Consider the following 8,866-nt stretch of genomic DNA (forward strand, 5'->3'; position numbering starts at 1 on the left):
CCCCTCCATGATTTCTAAGTGGGAGAACGTGCAAAGTCGCAGGGTGTTTAAATACTTATTTTCCTCACTGTATATATACACGCAAGTATGTATACATTCAAGGTCACAAATCAAAGTCAAATGTTATACAAGGTTGTTGTTTGTCCAGGACCATTGCTATGGATTGTTGTATAATAGTTTGTTGATGGGTGTATAATGTGCTGTATGCAATACTCTGGGTGTATAATGCAGTACTCTGGGTGTATAATGCAGTACTCAGGTTTTATAATGGGACATGTAACATTTGCTGTGTAGAAATGTAGTTTCGGTGCCGAACACAAGGACGAGCAGGCATCGCTGAATGAGGTCCACCAGTCAAACCCTGCTCCTTTGGTCAAATCAATTATCAGTCAAAAATAAATATTTCAAATTATATTTCTTTCTAAATTTTAAAAACATACAATTTTGACAGATTTTTTTATATATATATATATATAACTGAAAGAATACTATGTTTTGTTGAAAAAAATAAATAAAATGAATTTTCTGACACTGAGAAAATAATATTGTATTTTTTGACCCTGAAAAATATAATTGAAAATAGGTTAACTGAAAATTGATTTCTAAGGCCAGATATTCAAATATGATGTATATACTGCATACTGCGTGTACTGCGTATACTTGTGAGACTGATTTGCTTCTGTACATTTGAGGCTGGTATTTGGCAGATAACCACAGACTCACACCTTCTGTCCTCTGTCTTTAAGAGCTGCTGAATGCAGAGGCTTGCCTTTGTCACCTTTTAGCTCTATGCAAAGTGTCCCAGTGTTCACGTCTCATCCACCACCCCCCACCCCCCACCACCCCCACACACACACACAACCAGGACAAGCCATGCAGGACTTTAGCAGTGTTTCTTCACAGGTAATGACAGACAACATTTTTATTTTGACGTACTTCCTGTAGTGTGAGGACAACGAGCATGGCATGGTTTTTACCCTTTTTCTTTTTATTATTAGCTGCCTTTGAAGTTTAAATAAAGCTACTTTGAAACATCAATAAAACTTTTGTAGTCATCCTTCATACACGTACATGACATGGACCTGTGAGTTTTGGCGTCCTGTGGTGTCTGACATCAGGACAGTCTGTGGATCTGTGGTGAGTTTGTTCAAATCCTAAAGATCAAAATGGAGTTGTGGCTCAACAGCCCAGAAAACTCTTGGTGTCTTCCTGTAATCAGACTGCACAGTGTGTCATTCACAAATGCTTCAGAGATTTGCACTTATTATGTAGGAACCATACATTTACAGTACAAAGTACCATCAGTGTCATGCATGAAACAAAAGACTCATTTGCTGCTGCAGTTCATGCCAGAGTTTCACATTAAAATCCATCCACCCATTATCTTTACCCACTTATTCCATTTTGGGTCACGGGGGGTGCTGGTGCCCATGTCCAGCAATCACTGTGCGAGGGGCAGGGTACACCCTGGACGGGTCGCAAGTCCATCACAGAGACAAACGAGACAAACAACCATTCACTTTCTGACTCACACCTAGGGACAATTTAGAGTTACCAATCAGCCTAACATGCATGTTTTTCGTCTGTGGGAGGAAACCGGAGCACCCAGAGAAAACCCACGCATGCACGGAGAGAACATGTAAACTCCACCCAGAAAGGCCCCTGAACCGGGGTTTGAACCAAGGACCTGCTCGCTGAGAGGCAGCAGCTCTACCAGTTGTGCCACTGTGCTGCCCCACATTAAAATCATTTCTGCTTATCTTTATTAGCAGAAACAGAGTTGTAGACATTTTGGTTTGACCTTAGAGAAAAAAACTGCACAAATTTAGGCATAAAAGCTAAAGCAGAAAGCTAAAAGTGTTCTTGTGCGCACTTTTAGCTGTTTATTCAATAAGTTATTCCACTCTGCTTAATTTTAGGAACTCCGTTAAGTCACGTCAGATTTTAATTCATCTGAAACATTCTGTCCATTTGGTTTCAATGTTTTAAAACAAATGTTCAGTTGAATTACTCTCAACTGATACCACATCAAATATTAGCTCAATTTCAGTCAAATTTACTGCTGGCTAAATGTATTTTGTGGTGGTGGCCATCTTGAACTGAGTTGACTCATTAAGTCAGTCTGTTATGATAAAAATAACAAGTGCTATGTGTTGTCATCATGTATGTTCCCATACAATGGTGAAATTAGCTCTCTGCATTTAACCCATCACAACTGGGATACACCCAGGTGGAGCAGTGGGCAGCTACTGTATAGGCACCCAGGGAGCAATTGGAAATTGGGTGTCCTGCTCAGAGACACCATGACGTGGGAATGACTGGGAGTCGAATCTAGGATTTTCGGGTCTCAGGTCGGCTGCTCTAGCTCTACCCCATCTCAGCCCTCTGTTGTAGTTGTACATGCAATGATTACTTTCAGCACGTTTGATTAAAATTTGTTTCTGGCTCGTGATATTTAGGTACCAAGTGAATTAAATTGTGCACACAGACACAAAGCTACTCACCATTTGGTGACAGGCAATAAAAATACCACCTGTGGCTGTCGGTGCACTTTAGCTACAGACAGGATTGAATATTCTGGAAATCAGTAAAGTACAATTTGCAACTTTGCCACTGAATGGCAGTCAGGGTTCTGGACTGTTTGAAAAAAAGTGACATTTAAGAATTTATTGTAGGCTGATTAGAAACAGATCTTTTCTTATGGATTATAGTTCTGAAGGTAGCAATTGTTCTTACAGTGACGTAAGAGTGTGTTGACATGTTGGGATTTGTACATGAGCCTCCCATTGAAAATCCAAGTTGGCTGCTCGTTTTATGAGCACTGCTTGTTTTCCCACAAAAATCAGGGATTAAACAATTAGTCAGTCACATCTCTGGATCGGGCAGCACGGTTGTGCAACTGGTAGAGCTGCTGCCTCTCAGCGAGCAGGTCCCTGGTTCAAATCCTGGTCCGGGGGCCTTTCTGGGTGGAGTTTGCATGTTCTCTTTGTGCATGCATGGGTTTTCTCCAGGTACTCCGGTTTCCTCCCACAGACCAAAAACATACAGGTTAGACTGATTGGTAACTCTAAATTGTCCCTAGGTGAGAGAGAGAGAGAGAGAGAGAGAGAGAGAGAGAGAGAGAGAGAGAGAATGGTTGTTTGTCTCGTTTGTCTCTATGTGTCCCTGTGATGGACTGGAGACCTGTCCAGGGTGTCCCCCGCCCCTCGCACTGTGATTGCTGGACATGGGCATCGGCGACCCCCATGACCCAAAATGGAAGAAGCAGGTAAAATATAATGGATGGATGGATCATGACATCTCTGGACCAATTATAATATGTGAATAGAGCACACTCCGCTTCTCTCATGCATCCTAGCCAGTTGTAGGGTCAAGAGACAAACATGAAGCATTAACACAGTATAAACAACATTCAGGAATTGTTTCTATAAAAACATTATCAAATGTTTTACGTAAACAGTAAGATCACTCCACCCACAAGGAAATGTAACCCAGGGTGAGATAACCTCGGACAAACGAAAAACAAACAAAGATAGCTGTAATGTGGAGGTAGTGAAGCTTACGGCGTTAACTGAGGCATTTAATGAGATATGTCTGACTTATCAACCAACATTAAGACAAAGAAGACAGGCAAAAATAATAATAAATTCTAAGCTATTAATAACTTAAAATAGTTACAACAGTGGATGTTTTCATGCCATAGAGTGACACGCGGCAAGAACTCACAGTGAAATTCAGAGTCAGAGTTTTGTTATTGTCATTCGCACCACATGTGGTACATGTGGTGGATCGAAATTATGTACACAGGGTCCCAGTTACATCCAACAATAAAATGGAAAAAAAAAAAGAAAAGAAAAACAGTAATAAGATCTAAGATATGAACAAAGAAAAACATAAACTAAAATACATTAAGCATTAATAGTATAAAAACAATATGTCGAACAGCAGCACAAACATGAGTCTGTGTGAGCAGATGCGCACAAATGAACACATCAACATGAAACAGATCAGCAGCAACATGAAACAGATCAGCAGCAACATGATGTGATTTTTCACAGTGATTATTCTGGTTAGAGATTCATGAGTCTAACAGCCTCAGGGTAGAAGCTGTTCCTCAGTCTAGTGGTTCTACACTTAATGCTCCTTAACCTCCTTCCTGAGGGGAGCGGGGCAAAAAGTGTGTGTGCTGGGTGAGTGGGGTCCTTCATGATGCAGGTGGCTCTCTTCCTGCATCTGGAGGTGTAGATGTCTGTGATAGTAGGGAGACTGACTCCAACATATTCTGTGCAGCCTTCACCACTCTCTGCAAAGCTTTTCTTTCTGCAGCTGTTTAGCCTCCATGCCACACGTTGATTCTGGAGCACAGGATGCTCTCCACTGCACACCTGCAGAAGAAGGTGAGGACTGAGCTTCCCAGACCAGCTCGTCTCAGCCGCCTGAGGAAGTAGAGTCTCTGATGAGCTTTCTTGATCAGGCTGGTGGTGTTGTTGCTCCAGCTGAGGTTGTCATTTTTGTGTACACCCAAATACTTGTAGCTGGAGACCACTTCCACTGCAGATCCTCTTATATTCAGGGTGGTGTAGGTGTGTTTGCTCCTTCTGAAGTCCACAACCATCTCCTTTGTCTTCTTCACATTGATGTGAAGGTTATTCTCTTTGCACCAGCTCTCCAGGTGTTCCACCTCTTGCCTGTAGCTGGACTCATCATTGTTTGTGATGCATCCCACCACCACTGTATCATCTGCAAACTTTACAATGTGACAGCCTGGATGGGTAGCTGCACAATCATACGTGAGCAGAGTAAACAGGAGAGTGCAGGATGTAAGAGTGTCAATTTTACATTACACAACCTATTAAACATTTTGTGCAAAATCAGCTTTGCAGAGAGTGGTGAAAGGCTGCACAGAAGACTGTTGGAGTCAGTCTCCCCACCATCACAGACATCTACACCTCCAGATGCAGGAAGAGGGCCACCTGCATCATGAAGGACCCCACTCACCCAGCACACACACTTTTTGCCCCACTTCCCTCAGGAAGAAGGTTGAGGAGCATTAAGTGTAGAACCACTAGACTGAGGAACAGCTTATACCACGAGGACGTTAAACTTATGAATCTCTAACCAGGAGAATCACTGTGAAGAATCACATTATGTTGCTGCTGATCTGTTTCATGTTGATGTGTTCATTCGTACTCATCTCCTCACACAGACTCATGTTTGTGCTGCTGTTCAATGTAATGTTTTTATGCTACTTGTGCTTAATGTATTTTTAGTTAACATTTTTCTTAGTTCATATCTTAGATCTTATCACTGTTTTTCTTTTACATTTTATTGTTGGATGTAACTGGAACCCTGTTTACAAAATTTCGTTCCACCACATGTACTACACGTGGTGCGAATGACAATAAAGAATCTATGACTCTGAATCTGATAACTATCATACCCATCACTGCACCCTGTATTCACTGGTTCACTGGACATCATTAACTTCACGCAGACTCTCCCACTGGTACATTTTCATCTTTAAATCACTTCTTGGTCTGCTGCCTTCATACATCTCCTCCTACATGTCTCTGCATGAGTGCAGCTACAGCATGCGCTCTCAGGACATTATTATCTGCAGTGTTCCCTTAGTGAGGACTGAACTAAGTAAAAGGACCTTCTCAAACTCTGCTCCTGTTTCCTGGAATATCTTACAAAAAGATCTGAAGCTTGTTGTGAAATAAAGATTGTGTTCCTTGTTGAATCTGACTCCCACTTCTTGTTTTACTTTGAAATTGACCCACTTCCTGTTTTACTTTGAAGAGGCTCCCACAGATTGATTTCTCTGTTGAAGTCTGTTCCTGTTTACATCATGTGACACGATGTCTCACACTTCTGATTGGTTTGAAACTGGCCAATCCCATGACAGCAGGCTTGAGAGCGCGATGAAAAGTTAGTTTTTATGTGTGAAGAAACGCCCTGTTTTGAGACAAAGAAAAGTGCAGTTTCTCCTCGAAGCGGCAGCCAGACGGAGCAGAGAGACGGTCGACTTCAGATTCCTCCTTAACAAGGTTGTATCGTATAGTTTAATGGATGCGCATCCAATTAATTATATGTTAAAATAATGACTGCATTTAACTAATCCACTGTTTATGCTTGTGAATCTGTGACTTTCTTTGCTTATTAAATATTAGTAAACTTGAAGGTGCGTTTGTCGTATTCTGAGTGCGTGTCTTGACTCCTCCTGCAGGGGAACGGTAACAGCAGAGCTCGGGTGGAGAAATAAGATAAAAAACACAACAAAATGGAGGTCCCACCGAGATTTGAAAAACAGTTACCGAGTCCATCACACTGATCTGCGGCGCGCCATAAAGAGAAGGTAAGCAGAGCCAGTTGATTACGAAATCTGTAAATTGGGCTTACTATAGGCAAATTTGCTCAGTGTGTGTGACTCCCAAATAAATAGTTTTAAATAGAGAAGTTTACGTCGACGATAAGAATAAGATAAAAGTAAGATAAAGTAAAATACCAGCCTCAGGGATAAACTGCGCTTTAGTCGAGCCAACCGGGGAGCCGACGGGCTCTCGGCCGGAGGAGTGAAAGTTCTAGGAAAATGGTTCCGCTGTTCAACTCTGTAACTCCATTAGACTAAGTTTTACTGTAAACTTGTTGAATTGGCAGTCAACTTTTAAAACAGTATCAATTAAAGTTCGCTCACAATTGACCGTAGGTGGGCGTTCGCGAGGCTGGGTGGAATAGTAATTAATTAAATACGACGCACGCACCGAATAGATTAAAATAAAATCAGCACTAATAATTAGATTTGTTGAATAAAATAACTTATGATCTGTGGTGGGTATAAGAGGTCACATGTTCACAACTAGGGCTGTCTTCTAAGATATTAAAAGGGAAGTCAACACATTTTGTTTTAAAAAAAACAACAACAACAGTTTCAAGGGTGACCATTGTGATTCTTCCTGGCGTCTGTGACTCGCGTGAATGTTGAAATAAGTGGTCAGTATTTTGTTTGTTTATTTTGTTGTTTGTGTCTTTGTCAAATATAAGACCACAGTATGAATGTGTAGAAAAAAGAGTTCCAGAGTCTAAAAAAGTTCCAGAATTTTCTAGTGACAATAAAACAAAAAGGTGTGGTGTGTGTCTAAATTTCCTGAGAGAATAGACATAGAGGCGCAGCGTGTCATGTCACAAAAGTGCGAGCAGGAAAGTTTTAAACCGGTAAAGGAGCAAGCTGAAGTTGTGGGACAAGCACTAGCGATGTTGGAATATAATAAAAAGCTAAAAAAAAAAGCTCTCGTGAAAAAATTACAAAAAATAGAAAACAATGCTCAAGAGGGCCAGGATGTAATATCTTTAATGTGGGAAAAGATTAAAGAATGCTCGAGAGATGAGGATAAGTTTGACAAGCAAAAAAGAGAGGCAAACGCCCTGCAGAAAGGTAAATACAGAAAATTAATGAGGGAGGTTAAATATGAAAGAAAAGAGTGGTTGAAATTGGTCTTTGTGGCACAGGGTGCGTCCCATTTGTTGAAAAAACAGCAACTTATAGAGCAGCCTAAAACAAAGAGTGAGGAAGTGGGTAGTTCAGCTCCCCCCCCCCTTATAACTCAAGCAGCAATCAGTCAGCACATCCCCCCACAGGAATGTACCCTATATATCACATAACAGATGGAATGTTACAGGTGGGGGAGGTCACTGACACCCCCTCGCAGCTGAGGGAGGAGTCACCCATCCCAGTTAAAACAAAACCCCTTGTAGCACCAGAAATGAAACCGTATCTTACACAGTCCACCAGTACACCATTATACCGGACGTTATCATGCCAAACCGAGGGTGGAGGGGACACAAACAACACGCAGCAATGGGTAATTAAAGATGGGTGGAGTCAGTCTGCTAATCCCACAGGACACCCTGATTCGCACACTTCTTCCCTCTTTGCACCCTCAGCATCTCCATCTGACAGCTCTCATGATGGAGAGGGCGTGCTCGTGGGTCTGCAGGGTTGGAAGAATCGTGCAGGGTTGTCTCAAAACCCGCTCACCTGTACTCACCAATTGCCTGCCACGCCCCAGACACGCGTACAGAATCCTTTTTGGCCACAGGCAATACGAATTACTTCTGATTTGTCGGCAGCTCTTCCACCACAAGATCACGCTTCTATCCCTGTTGAAAACGTGGATCCATCGTTAAGTACTGGTTCTTTTCCCCTTCTGCAGGCAGGAAATCAGATATGTTATAAACCTTTTGCGCTAGGTGATGTGCAGGCGTTAGTGGACAAACTCCCTCCCCTCACAGAAGGAGGAAGTAAGTGGTTGAATGTAGTGGACTCCTTAACTAAAGGTATTAATTTAGCTGTGGGAGACATGAGGGCGCTGTTGGGAAGGTGTGTAACTTCTACTAGGATGGATGAGATAGAGAGAGCTGCTGGGTGGGATCGTAACATACCTGACTCAACTTGCATGTTGTCGCAGTATCAGAGACTTGCCGCCGCTCTCAGACAGGCTTATCCCCTTCCAGAAGGTACAGGGGTTCCTAAGTTCACCTGGAAGCCTGGTCAGAACCCCACTGCATATTTAGATGTGTGTAAACAGGACTGGTATGACAGAACACACTGCCATGGTCAGGGGGAAAATCAAAAGTATTTTTTTAGACAAGCAATACTTGATGGTGTGCCAGCAGCAGTCAGTAAGGCAATGAAAATTAACCCTGATTTGCCCACAGCAGATGCTGCCCAGTGGGAACGGCATCTTATTCATCATCTGCAATGTGTGGCTGATGAGGAGACTAAAACTTCCTCTGAACTGAAAGATATGCAAACGCAGCTCTTAAAGCTACAATTGAAACAGGCTAGGGATGTAGTTCAATCTAA

This window comes from Nematolebias whitei, chromosome 21 (assembly GCF_014905685.2).
Source record: "Nematolebias whitei isolate Nwh7 chromosome 21, NemWhi1, whole genome shotgun sequence".
Lineage (NCBI taxonomy): Eukaryota > Metazoa > Chordata > Actinopteri > Cyprinodontiformes > Rivulidae > Nematolebias > Nematolebias whitei.